We start from the raw sequence: 11,947 nt of genomic DNA, 5'->3' as shown, positions 1-11,947 counted from the left end.
TACTTCGGCACTGTGTGATGGGGGAAACAATGATAGAAACTTGTAACGTCGACATCACAAGTGTGGTGTTTGGGGGGAGCACTCGGACCATCTATAGGGGATAGCAGGCCGGTCCTCCAGGGGTGTCCAACGTCTCCTGTCTTGTTCGCGCTCTGTCGAATGATCATCACTTCCAACTCGATCAGGTAACTGGTTCTCGGGAATGAAGAGCTCCGTGTGCTATCGTACGCGGAAGACATTGCCGTCGTCTGCACATCACGGACCCTGGTGAGCGAGGTCGCGGAGCTCGCATGATTGATTGATTGATTGTAGGGTTTAACGCGCCGACGCAACGCAGGCGATGAGGCGCGCCGTAGTGGAGGGCTCCGGATTAATTTTGACCACCTGGGGATCTTTATCGTGCGCCGAAATCTCGCACACACGGGCGTTTTTGCTTTTCGCCTCCATCAGAAAAGCGGCCGCCGCGGCCGGGAATCGAACCCGCGACCTCGTGCTCAGCAGCGCAACGCCTTAGCCACTGGAGCTCGCATGTCGTTTCTGCCGCTTCTCTGGAGCGGAGCTAAACCTCTCCAAGTCGGAGGGCTGTTGGCTGGGCGAGTGGGAATTCAAGCCCCCCGCTCGCTGAAAGGATACACTACACCGCTACCTGGGCGTGAACATGGCCCCAGGGGAAGCCAACGCAGCCAGATGGCGACCTAGGCTTACGGCAGCGGAGGTAAAGTTGCAATCCTGGAGATCCCGTCCCAACGCCTTGGTCTGCAATGTCTGCAACATTGTCTGCAACGTCCAGCTCCCGTCTGCAACGTTGTAGTGTACCCGGCTACCCGATACTCTAATAAGTAGCACCGACAGTGGCCGGTTTTCGTCTAGCGCTCCTCGTACGATCCTACAAGACGCAGAAACGTCTTTTGGGGTATAGAAGCCGGCGGCCTGTGTCTGGTCCATGTGAAGACTAAGGTGACAGTCTAGCTTTTTATATATTTCCGAGACCAGTCCGACTATTTTCTCTGTGGACCACTCCAGTCCATCGGCTGTGACCACATAGCAAAGTGACTGGGCACAACTGTCCAACTGCACCATGGTGCCCGAGCCGCTTCTTTCTACAGAGAAATTGCTGGCGCCGTCACCCAACTGGAGCAGCAGTTCTCGTGGGACTATCTTCTAACGGTTAAACGCCGTCGGCTATACCGCGACATTCTCGCAAAGCTCCATACCCCACCGGTGTACCGACAACCGCCTGTCGAGGCGGCTAAGTGGGGCGTACTAAAGCGGATCATCTGCCTGCCGATTCCGACTGGGTAGAAAAACTTTTTCTGCCGGCTCCACTTTGGGGTGCTACCGGTGGGATCACGACAGGAAGAGCGCGGCTTCTTTCTGCCGCGCGGTGCGGGTTGCTTCTTGTGCGGGAGGCTGGAGACGGCGGAGCACGTGTTCCTACACTCTAAACTTTTTTTCCTCCCATATACTCCATAGAGGTTCTTTTTCGCCTGTCCTCTAGTGGTCCTCCTTGTAGGAGTTTTTTTACTACATGGAACAGGGAGGTTTTGTTTACCTCCTCAAAACAGGGAGTTTTTAGGTTATAGAAAGGAGGTATTTAGGGAGTGTTAAGAAATGTTCGGGAGAATTTAAGGAGGTCAAAATGGAGTATTCTTTACTTCCTGAAGGGCGTTTTTAAGTGATGTTTATGGAATTTTTAGGCGGTTGAATAGGAGCCTATTATGGCTCCCTTTGGAAGTACTTATGTTAGTTTAGGGGCGTTTTTAGGAGGTTCAAGGGAAGCATTTACTTCTTTTGAATGGAGTTTGACGAAAGCTTGGGGAGTTTTGTAGGCCTTCCGAAAGGAGGTTTTCAAGGCCACAAGGGAGAATTTCTAGTTCCCTGCGGGAGTACTGATTTCACACGGTTTTTCTCGATTTCAGGTTTATTTCAAACGAACTATCGCAGACAAGTTTACATGGTACATGGTGTACACAAGGAGGTTCCGAAATAAATACTTATGGCGACCTCATATTAGAAATCACAAATGGTACATTGCTAAATAACACGCCAGTTAGGAATTGAAGACAGCAATACGATGCTAGTTGAACCAAACGTAGAAACAATATTACTACAAGAACTGGAAATACGCGAAAAACAAAGATAGGCACAAACACAACCGCATGGTAAGTGAAATCATTATAGAATACTAGAGGATCGAGAACGCGTCAGTACTTATCAGAAATTATCAGTACGCATCAGCGCTCAGTACACAGTGAAAAAAATGGCTGCAGTGGTTTACAACAACAAAAAAAAATTCAGTAGGTGGTGAAATGAGCGAGAGCTGTCTGCTAGTTGAACAAATTGTAGAAACAATAATAATACAAGAAATGGAAATGCTTGAAAAATAGATAGGCACAAACACAACCGCATGGTAAATGAAATCATTATATAATACTGGAGGATCGAGAACCCGTCAGTATTTATCAGAACTTATCAGTACACATCAGTACTAAGTACACAAAGTGAAGAAAAAATGGTTGCAGTGGTTTACAACAACAAAACAATTTTTCAATTTGTCGTGAAATAAGCGAGAGCTGTGCAACGATTTGATATTGAAAGGTAACAAGCATTTTGTAGGTGGTAAAGGCACAAGAGATAAATGATGTAGGAGACAGACTGCAGTGAGATGGCTATGGATAAATGAGTAATATAAAGAACGAAAAATATGCTGCGGAAAATACCAGTGCGTTTTGATAAAGACACAAATGCGCCAAGAAAAGTGACCGAGTCTGACGGGTTAATTGCAATGATATAGAACAGAATGGGTGGTATCGCGACAGCTTCTTTAGAGTGACAACAAAAAGCCATGAAATTCGTGTTTTTCGGATAATTTTTAGTTGATTCATTTCGCAGCAGTTGCCAATATTATTTAGATAATTGTTTCAAGTTAAATTAGTTTGTTAATATTATTGCTTCACTGAAAGATAGCTGTATTATGAGCATACAGAACGGCCGATCAAATATCCCGTTTTCAGTAGAAAAAAGAAAAAGTCAGAAATATAATACGGAATTCTTTTTGACTACTATCCAATGATTACAGGAATGAAAACAAATATTAGTGAGCGATATTGATGCGATAAAAGTTAATTAGTTCTAAATCCTTCACACGTGGTTTGGCGCAGGCAAGGTCCAAAAAGCCATGTTCCACAAACGTTAGAGCTCTGTGTGCCTTCTTGGGATATTGAATGTTGAAAATCCAGAACGATGCAAACAGACTACACAGTCCTCCCAGTAAAGATGATGCAGTCAAGACACGCTGCCCATCGATGTGGAGTCTAACTTCCCCGTTCACGGAATGCAGGCAGGGAGTCAGAGGAACATCTGCCTGAAAAATAAAAAAGAAAAAAAATGCCCCAAACGTAAAATTCAAAACAGACACTATGGTTAAATGAACTTAATAATTCGGTACAGTAATAAAATTGTAAGGCCAGGTTCCCTGCGAATTCCAGTACCTAAATTAGGAATGCAAAGGCTTCATAAAACCAAGTGCCAGTACATTAACCGTCGTGGCTTTTGCAGCAATAAAAAACATATTACTTCCGCACAATATACTCGAGCACAACTTTAAATGACAGTGAAGATAAAATGCAAGCCTCTGTAGGTTGATAGATTAGTTTTTGTTTTTGACTGAAAAACACTTTGGTATTGCATGATTTTGTTAACTGCTGTTTCTTGCTTTAAGATGCCAGCTTGCATCTATTCAAGTGAGTGGGCACACAGTTAAAGATGCAAACCCTTACACTGCCTCTCCCCTACCATGGTGGCTCACTTTCATAGAAAAAGTGGAGCTTTTGCAAGTGGAGCTTTTGCGGCTGTTGCAAGCCGTGGCAATACTCACTTCTGCTGGAGGGGCCAACTTGGTTTCCGAATGCAGCCTTGCCTTGTACAGCACAGCCTATCCTGCCTTAAGATCTATGAAGTCATTCAACTCGATCATGTATCAGGATCTGCAGAAGAAAATCGTGTCAGCGATGCGATGCGATGAGGCTTTGAGGGGGGGGGGGGGAGGTAGGAGGAAAAGGCCCGAAACTGTCTGGCGAAGGGTGCCGACACCTTATCAGGCCTAATCGTGTCAGCAAATAATGAATTCATGCCGGACAGGCACCCACTGTTTCAGTTATACTTGCAGATACCTCCACCTATTTCCCTCCTGGTGTTACATCCAAAGCTAATTTGTTACGGCTTGTCTCATCAAGTATGGTCATTTGTCATAACACAGCTAGTCATACAGGAAAGTCCTTCACTGGGTCAGAAAACACTTTCTTTTTTTACAGTAGTAATAAACTAGGCGACTCAGTCATCCGTATTCTGACACCTTAATATTCTGTGTCACCGAGCTCACAAGCGTGATTGGTGCATAAGGTCATTTGTAGCCGCAACCGTTACTACAGCCTTGTTAGCTAACGTAAACCTCGTTCATGGCACCAAATTACTTGTGATTGCATGGCAACAAACAAAAAAAAACAGCTGAAATGGAAACGCTATTCTCGCAAACTTACCAACGCTGCATTCCACACACACCTGCCTTAGTTAATTTACCGTGATTGTAGAAGTTTCCGTCACGTAAAACCACAGTGCACTTTTTGGAGCTGTAAGCCCCGTGTCAAAATCGGGTGTCAGATGAATTGAGTAATTTTTGTGTATGGTCTTACTATTGATTATGCCAAATTTATTACCAACAAAAGAAGAGTGTGTGCATTGTTCTTGTAAAAAAATGATATCCGTTTTTATACCCGGCAGACTTGTGTCATGCTACGGCAAACTCTGTTCTCTTCCATAAGGGCATGAATTTGTGTTTTTAATTACGTGGCCTTAGCTGGCGACTGACGGGCCCCGATTGTATACAGACCCCTCATTATCACCCGAAAGGGAATAAAAACATTTCGGTTTCGAACCACGTCGCCGTCGTGGTCCACACTATATGCATTTAATCGTTCGATAGGCTCATAGCATCTTTTACGCATGCCACCGTTTCCTTAATAGGGTACGCTGTTAGATGTGAAGAGTCGACTCAAGCGAGCAAACAACCCCACCGAATCTACAGGGCACAGTTTTCGAAGGGGGTGGCCGTCTGATCTGCGGCTCTCGCCGACCAGAGCGCTAAGAATGAGTCAGAGCCTTGAAAGAAAACAACACAAAGACTTATATTTGGACACGCAAGCCATCAGGAGCGTTAACAAATAGATACTACAAAGTAGAGCAGTTAACTAAAAAGAACACGAGCAGTTCGATGCATATGAGAGACAGAGTCCCACAATATTCACCGACCGGGCCCGACGATGCACCGCTGTCGGAGGCGATTCGGCTACCTGAGTAACCGTCACATTGCTTTGAAACGACGCCGCGCGCGACAAACGATTTCATATCGAATGCCCTCTTACAAACCGGCCTACAAAAGAATGCGAATGCATACCCCAAAAGCCACAAACAAGTACAATAAAACGAGTGTGCGCTTTTTTCTTTGCAAGTCCCACATTATTCACCGACCGGGCCCGACGATGCACCGCTGTCGGAGGCGATTCGGCTACCTGAGTAACCGTCACGTTGCTTTGAAACGACGCCGCGCGCGACAAACGATTTCATATCGAATGCCCTGTTACAAACCGGCCTACAAAAGAATGCGAATGCATACCCCAAAAGCCACAAACAAGTACAATGAAACGAGTGTGCGCTTTTTTTTTTGCCCGTGCGTGTACGTGCTGAGTGCGGCACGGGTACTTCGCAGTTAACCCTATCCAAACGTTTGACAAACGCATCGACTGATGAAAGAGCACTTACCAGCGAGCTGTCCACAGCTGTCGCCGTATCCAAATGTTGTTAGCGGCCGTTCGTCGTGTGACAGGGGCACATAAAAATCTTTCCACCAAATGGCACTACTAGTCCTTCTCAAATAAGAAAAAATGATGGCCCAAGGCGAGGCGCTTGAAGCTCCGGCCGCACCAAGTCACCGGCCGCGCTGCATTGATAAGCACGGAGGCTGTTTACATCCGGGCAGCAAGTCGTGCCGCCAGGGCAAGTTGAGTCGCTGCAGTCGGGTGCGTTGGCGCGCTGGCACGAGAATTTAGCAAGCGAAGCAGATGAACATTGCAATTGTTTGCAACGGCGAGAACTGTCTCTTTGTTAGCAGCAGAGTTTGACAACACCTACCGTCAAAATAAACAGATTGAAACAACACGGCCGCGCTGTCTGCTTGTGATCGCGCTGGCTGAAGCATCTATACGGGTATACGTACGGTATCGGTTTTGTAGCTGCATGCAACTGTCACGTCCTGCTTTCTCGTTCTAATTAGCATTAGTCCACGGTTGAAGTGCTGACACACGGAAACAACACAAGACTAACATGGCGACCGCCCGCTTGAGATGATTACCCCAGATGGGGAGTTTATTGTGGACGTGGTTGTTTACAAGGGACCGAACGCCATCTCACAAATGGTGTTATGTGGTTCTAAATCCTCCCTTTTGCTACACGGATGGGCAGCGGTACTACCATGGAGGTTCGTCCACTTGTTTAGACCATGCCTAGGGAGTACATTTTTTGCTATAAGTACTTTTCAGGGCACATTACTTGATTAAAACTCCATTTCCGGCTAGTTTGCGTTTACAGTGTAGAATGCAACACCGCGAGTTATTTCTGAGAGGAGACAGTGTTTTCTGGGCTTCCACTGAGACATTGACTGGGCGGGTCTCCGCTACCTGGACGATCCGACAGAGCACTCGGAGCTTTGCGAATGCGTCATAACACTGGGCCTACACTCTATATGGAGTGCGCGAGTCGATGCGGTGGAGTCTGCTACCACCCCGCAGCCAGCGTGGAGGCATTTCGTCCCCAAGATGAAGTGGACGGTCAGTGCGCTCGGGGCACCCGACTCGGACACGGAACTGGGCCAGGCCCTTGCGAGCTGGTGCTGTGCGACGGTAGCCTTGAAAGCATAGGAGGCGGAACGCTTTAAGTGGCTATGAAGCCCGACACCGGCTGGGTTACAACGGAACACAACCCCTTTTTTCCGTAAAGTGTTCTCCATATTGTACGAGTATGATTTCCCTTAAACAGGGTAACACGCCAGTTCGTAATGTGTCGTCAACAATGTAACAAAATGTAGCAGCATGTATAGCAATGTCTCGTTTCCTGTACACTGCATATTTATTATGTAAATAAACCTGTCTTTGTTGAAAAAAAGGTGCGGTGGCGCAGCGGTCTAGAGAGCCAAGTCCGTTCACTCAACGTTACGGGTTCAAGTCTCAACGGGGAGTGGGAGGTTTATTTTTTTACGGTATACGGTGGGTCTTGTTATATAAGGAAGTGAAGATTTAATCAATTGCGGAAAGACGTGTTTTCTTAACCGCAGTGCTCTTTATTTTTACGGTCTTTCCATACTACGAAATGTCCGTTATTAAAATTCTCTCCATTTTCTAAATTACGGAAATGTGTCCGGCAACATTTTACCAGCAGCTTTTTCCGTAAAATCGACCTTTTTAGATGCAAAGCATCTCTTGCTCTCGGCTCCGTCGTCCGTCGTCCGTCGTCCATCCATCCGCCGGCCCGGGAAGACACCGGCAACACTGCCGCTCCAGGAGCACTTTAAAGGGAAGCGTGCTCGTCTCGTGCCGGCCCAGGAAGACACCGGAAACACTGTCGCTCCAGGATCTCATGGTCGGGGGTATATCCTTCCCTTGTTGTGGCGCCGTCCACAGCCCCACTGCGCATGATCGGCTCATCTCGGGCCGGCCCAGGAAGACACCGGTAACACTGTCGCTCCAGGAGCCATTAAAGGGTAAGACACCACCGGGCGTTCAGCAAGCCGAGCATGCGCAGTGAGGGTGTGGACGGCGCAACAACGACAAGGGAGGGACATAGCCCCCTCGCATGTAATAAAATTACACCATCTTCCCGTAGAGGAACCCTGAGTAGTAAGCGAAACAGCCATGGGCTCAACGCAATTTCCTATTTCGTAGTTCTGGTAAGTGAAAAGTGTGGTATTTACCATGCAAACCAAACTGTAAATATAACGGTAGCTACGTACCTCAACCTAACGGAAACGACGAACTTAGAAGTAATGGGCACTTGAATCGACCCCATGCCTGCTTTGCATACTACACAGGGTTCTCCTACGGGAAGATGATGCAATTTTTTTTACAGTGTACGCGTTCGTTCTTGCGAGAGGCGTAAACGAGCTTTGCGGTGTTTTAGTAGCTTGAATACATGAGACGACGATTGCGACGACGACGACATCAGACGCCGACAGCTCGAGCCCATAAGGGGCTTCGCCCCTAATACAAAACGTTTGAGCTGAGATGATTGCAGCCCTAAGGCTCACAACTACTTCAGGGTCATTTGTTATTGAGGAAATACGTGAAGCGCACCTTTTGCAACATGCTTCCCAGAGTAATTGTACGCCGGAGGCTTGACGGCGAAAACTAATCAAAGGGGCATGCAATGTAGAAGTCGGTAATGCGCAGACCGGTGGACGCCTATTGGGGCTTTCGCAACGCTCCGTCAGCGCCCTTGCCGGCCTCATGGTTCACACTAGCGAGATACTCCAATGCTGTAACGATTTGATCGCTTGAAACCCGAAAGATGCAACTAGATGTCTCTTGAATAAATGCCTTCGCGTCTACATGCCCGGTCACTTATTACGGTGACACGTTGTTCACGCGCTAGTGAGCCGAAGCCAGAGTTTACTTTCAAAGAATGAGCCCCACCAGAGCTTGCTGCACGTGCCAGCTAAACACTCCTCGTCGGATGTAGCAGCAACAGTGCTGTGTGCGAATCGGGGTGTGTCGGAGGTCTGGTGCTACCCCAGTAAGGTCCAGTTGGTATTGGGTCATGATGGAAAAGAAGGAGGGAGACTGGATACGCGCTGTCGTGTCTCCCTTCTTTTCTGCGTTCGTCGTTTTCGCGCTGTTTTTTTTTTCATCATGATTCAGTAAGGTCCACATAGTTTGGAATGCAGTCCGCACAAGCGGCATTTATACGTGCCTACCTGTGTGTGTTTGTGCGTGCGTGCGCGCCTAGAGCACCCTATTTTGCATTTATAAATGTATTCCAACGAACCAAATATTTGCAACGCGGAAAAGGTAACGACCGATGAAGAGAGGTGAGGCGGCCTGCTGATATTTTACTTGTCTTTATGTTGATTTTTTCAGGTGACTGGTCCTTTCAGCAAGTAGGTCGTACAGGGGCTGAAGTCAAGCTACTTTCTCACAATGTTCGGGCCTGACACCGTTTGGTATATATCTGACGCAAAAAAAATCACGCACCAAAGGGTAGCCGATTATAAAGCTATCGCTGTGTGGCTCCAAATTCTGTGTTCTTCAGACAACTATTCTAAATAACATTATTAATTCTATTAAACGTGTCCAGCCATCTTCTGAAACCTCTTTTATACCATCCAAATACAGCAAATACCAGTGGCTGCTCTTTGGATCTCCGTGTGCCCGTGACTCGGTTCCACGGGCGCACCAATCCTCCTATCCAAGAGCTTCCTTTGCCTCCCGGAGCACGCAAATGACAGAAGGGCAGGACCTAATCATCGTTGTGATCGCCTGCTGGCCTGTTCCTCATATCTTAACGTGCTTCCTTAATCTCAAAATAACCTGCCAGCAGCCACGTTTAAACCACTGCGTATTATGCTCAAAGTTGTATGCAACTTCATTCTTGGGAGTAATTTTAAATGCAGAGCATTTCAGTAACTCACGATGTCACCCGCGTTGACGTCCGTAGTCCGCATCGCTCCCCCTACACTATATAAAAAAACAATACTTGCCGGCGCCAGGTGTCGATCCCACGACTCTGCGGGCGGAACGCAAGGTACATGGTGCTCTACCCACTGCGCCACAAAGCCGACAAATAATGGAAGGTTATGAACGCGCCTGATATCCTTGACTCATTCAACCGTCGGCCACAGGTGCGCCCTCTCCCCCGCGTCCTCCTCGCCTTGTCTCCGCTCGCAACACCCTCTCTCGCCGCGTTCGGTTCGGGCGCACAACAGGTGGTGACGTGCGCAACACCCTCTCTCGCCGCGTTAGGTTCGCGCTGAGCAACAGTCGGTTCGCGCGCAAGAACAGGTGGGGGCGCTCGCATCGCGCTCTCTCGCCGCGGTCGGTTCGAGCTTAAACCACATATGTCGTTCGCGCGCGCTCCGGTCGCTAACATCTGTGGCGTGATCGTGACGTCAACATCACGCGTTCGTGTGGTGGCGCGATTTCGGCGCTATAACACTCTCTCGCGAGGGGCATTGGATTGGATTCGATTGGATTGGCTTGGATTGGCTTGGATTGGTTTGGATTGGATTAAAGTGGATTGTGTGGGATTGTGTTGCGTCATAGCCGCGCCACGTTGCATCATAGCCGCTCCACGTTGCGTCGTAGCCGCGGCCGGGGGTTCACGGCACATTTCACCATCGACTTCATCGACAATGTCTACGCTGGAAGACAACAATTACAACAACAACAACCAATACGTAATCCATACGACTTGCAGGCGCGCCCCGCGCAGAAATGCTCTGCATTTGATCGTGCCCCTCGAGAGGAGGATGTTTTTTTTATTTGCCTTTCCGCGCCCTAAACATCATGTTATTTTATACTACTGAGTGCAATTGTTCATGGTCGATGTTTAACTGTCCTATTGGCAACATCGCGGGAGCGTCGACCGGCGGGTGGGGCAGTTCGTCATCGTGGTAGGAAGCGGCGAAGCGAGCGAAAGTAGTTCCCATGCCATCCCGCCATTGAAACCTTTCCCTGCTATGCTGTTCCCAGAAGCGCGACACGACGGCTTCCGCTGGTAATCAGCCGCCTGTCGTTCACGAGGATGGCTTGGTGGGCTAGTTGGTGTAGCAGGGCGGTGACAGCGATTTCGCGTGCGCCTTGTTCACGGCAGTGGAGGTACGCGGCGGCATCAAATCTACAGATCGTCCTCAAAACGTTAATGTTTGTAAGCCTTTCGCCGTTAAGCGGTGAGCACTAACACAGGACGACGATTCGTGGGCACCAACTTGACCTCACTGATATTTCTGTCGTGAACTTGTGATTACAAGTGCAGAGCACTTAGGCGCTCGCCTTGTCGTCGTATCTCGCTCGCTGGACCCAAGTAGAACAACAGGGCATCTCGTGGTAACGCTGTCGTTCGCGGCGCACCCTAGAGGCTTCGAAAGCCAAGCGGTTTATATAGTCATTTGCGTTCGAAACTCGTGAACTGCTGGCGCTTGTCCTACATCTCCCCGTTGTTTAGCGCAAATAACACTAGAGGTACATATGGGGCAAAATATACGTAATTAACCTGCAGCGCCCGCGTTTATTTATTTAGGAACGCTCAATGGGTTGGTTTTTACGATAGTAAAATAAAAAAGCGGCAGCGCAAGAAAACAATGGCGCGTTCGAAATGACGCAAAACAGCTCCAGCATTCGAAATTAAAGCACGCACAAAAAGAACAGCACTTCCCCTTGCGCAGTTTCCGGCAGGGGGCGCGCGATTCCTGCAAAGGCGGGAAATTCGTAATGCATGGGGTGGTAAAAGTTGGCGGATAACGGCGGTACAGCCCATTATGGCGAATCGCTGCTCTGCACATCCGGCAGCTTTGACATTGAGTGGAACGGCTTTATTTTTTCAACCGGGTTCACGATTTTTCATTCACTGCAATGGAGTAACCCAGGGCCTATTGGCTTCCAACCTCTCCACCGAACCAACCAGCTCACCTACCTAGCCACATCGCAGCCAGGTAAGAATTCGTGAATCGGCCGAGAGCTTCTAAACGCAGGTGTCATCGCCGGTCCCATTGAGTTAAGTATGGGGCAATATTGTTACGCCTTTATTAAGCCTTAATGACGCGGCAAGCAACAACAACCTTTTTGTACTTCCAGCTGCGAGCACCGGTTGGCGACGTTAGACCTCATAGCATAAAGTGAGGCAAACT

General features: G+C 48.3%; 1 long non-coding RNA gene across 1 annotated transcript; it reads right to left on the bottom strand.

Moving 5' to 3' along the window:
• Positions 1-2,174: 2,174 nt before the first annotated feature.
• Positions 2,175-6,071, bottom strand: LOC144152312 (uncharacterized). The gene is made up of 3 exons (XR_013319141.1): positions 5,818-6,071; positions 3,878-3,986; positions 2,175-3,364 (listed from the first exon to the last, which is right to left on the bottom strand). It is a non-coding gene; the product is annotated as an uncharacterized LOC144152312 (long non-coding RNA).
• Between the last annotated feature and the right edge of the window lie 5,876 nt (positions 6,072-11,947).

Source organism: Haemaphysalis longicornis, unplaced genomic scaffold (genome assembly GCF_048455015.1).
Source record: "Haemaphysalis longicornis isolate Haplotype H1 unplaced genomic scaffold, Haemaphysalis longicornis Haplotype H1 scaffold_9, whole genome shotgun sequence".
Lineage (NCBI taxonomy): Eukaryota > Metazoa > Arthropoda > Arachnida > Ixodida > Ixodidae > Haemaphysalis > Haemaphysalis longicornis.
The sequence above is the reverse complement of the archived record's forward strand: the minus strand, read 5'-3'. Positions and strand labels throughout refer to the sequence as shown.